The sequence below is a fragment of the Rhinolophus hipposideros genome (assembly GCF_964194185.1).
Source record: "Rhinolophus hipposideros genome assembly, chromosome: 13".
Classification (NCBI taxonomy): Eukaryota; Metazoa; Chordata; class Mammalia; order Chiroptera; family Rhinolophidae; genus Rhinolophus; species Rhinolophus hipposideros.
In genome coordinates, this window is record NC_138059.1 from 48,868,847 (window position 1) to 48,870,974 (window position 2,128).

The 2,128-nt window shown below is 49.6% G+C and overlaps 1 pseudogene across 1 annotated transcript; it reads left to right on the forward strand.

Annotated features, from left to right (window-relative positions):
• On the forward strand, positions 1 to 1,520 carry LOC308506820 (RNA-binding protein FUS-like; annotated as a pseudogene). Its single transcript has one exon. The product of its transcript is annotated as an RNA-binding protein FUS-like (transcript).
• The last annotated feature ends 608 nt before the right edge of the window (positions 1,521 to 2,128 follow it).

Sequence of the window (2,128 nt, forward strand, 5' to 3'; positions counted from 1 at the left end):
ATGGCCTCAAACGACTATACCCAACAAGCAACCCAAAGCTATGGGGCCTACCCCACCCAACCTGGACAGGGCTATTCCCAGCAGAACAATCAGCCCTATGGACAGCAGAGTTATGGTGTTTACAGCCAGTCAGCGGACACTTCTAGCTATGACCAGAGGAGCTATGGTTCTTATGGACAGACCCAGAACACAGGCTATAGCACTGTCAACTCCTCAGGGATATGGCTCAGCGAGTGGTTATGGCAGTAGCCATAATGATTGAGTTCTCAGTCATCTTACAGGCAGCAGTCTTGCTACCCCTGCTATGGCCAGCAACCAGCGTCTAGCAGCATGTTGGGAAGTAACCTTAGCGGTTCTCAGAGCAGCAACTATGGGCAGCACCAGAGTGGGGGCTATGGTCCCCACAGCAGCCAAGCTCCTATAATCCTCGTCAAGGCTACCGACAGCAGAACTAGTTCAATAGCAGCAGTGGAGGGGGCGGTGGAGGGAACTCCTGCCAAGATTAGTCCCCCAGGTGTGGTGGCGGCAGTGGCAGTGGTTATGGTAGTCGGGACCAAAGTGGTGGTGGCAGTGGCTACAGGAGAGGCCAGCAGGACCGAGGAGGCCATGGCTGGGGTGGTTACAACCGCAGCAATGGTGGCTGTGAACCCAGAGGCCATGGAGGTGGCCGTGGAGGCAAAGGCAGAATGGACGGAAGTGACTGTGGTGACTTCAATAAATTTGGTGGCCCTCGGGACCAAGGATCATGACTCTGAACAGGACAATTGCGACAACAAAACCATCTTCACTCAGGGCCTGGGCAAGAATGTCACCATCAAGTCTGTGGCCAACTACTTCAAGCAGATCTGCATTAAGATGAACAGGAAGATGGGACAGCCCATGATTAATCCGTACATGGACAGAGAGATCGGTAAGCAGAAGGGAGAGGCACGGGTATCGTTTGATCACCCATCTTCTGCTAAAGCAACTATTCACTGGTTTGACGGTAAAGAATTCTCTGGGAATCCTATCAAGGTCTCATTTGCTACTTGACAAGCAGAGCAGATTTCAACCAGGGTGGCAGTGGGCGTGGAGGCCAAGGGCACGGAGGGCCCATGGGACATGGAGGCTACCAAGGACGTGGCCATGGCCAGAGTAGATTTCCCAGTGGCGGCGACAGTGGCAGGAGACAGCAGCGAGCACGGGACTGGAAGTGCTTCAACCCTACATGTGAGAACATGAACTTTCCTTGGAGGAATGAATGCAATCAGTGTATGGCCCCTAAACCAGATGGCCCCGGAAGAGGCCCCAGAGGTTCTCACATGGGGGGTAGCTATGAAGATGATCATCGACGATGGAGACAATAGAGGAGGCTATGACCGAGGAGGCTATGACCGGGGAGGCTACCGAGCCTGAAGCCGAGGCAGGGACACGGGAGTTTTCGAGGGGGCCTGGGTGGTGGGGACAGAGGTGGCTTTGGCCCTGGCAAGATGGACTCCAGGAGTGACCACAGACAGGACTGCAGGGAGAGGCCCTATTAGCCTGCCTCTTGAGGTCCTGGAACAGCTTTTCTTCTATACCAAGTATTACCCCCATTATTCCAACTCTTAATCACCCATGGTTTTTGTTCTGTTGGATTATGTAATTGTAACCATATCTCTGGGTCCCAGTAAAAACCATCATTTTAGCTAAAGAAGGAAAAAATAGAAAGAAAACATTAAAGCAAATCAATAAAATAATTAGTTTGAGAGAGATGTTTCTCCACAACCAACAACCTCTTTCATCAATTAATATATTACTTTATCCAGCATATAAATTATTGAGTGCCAACTTAATGCCACATATCACGTTAAGTAATAGGGACACAAATATGAGAAATATGTAGTCCCTGCTACCAAGCAAGTATAGTAGGTGACAAGCAAATTATTATAGTACTAGTATGTAAAGTATTAGTGGTATACAGAGGAACAAACAAAATACTATGCACACATAGCCAGCTTAAGAATTGGTCTGCCTAGACCTCTCTATCAGTGGGAGAACAAACTCCTCCACTTCTTGGAATTTTGGTGGAGACATCAATCAGGTGACTCTTCCTGCCCAAAGAGGGTGACTAGGCCAGCTAACTGAAGGAAACACTGTTCCCTAGAAA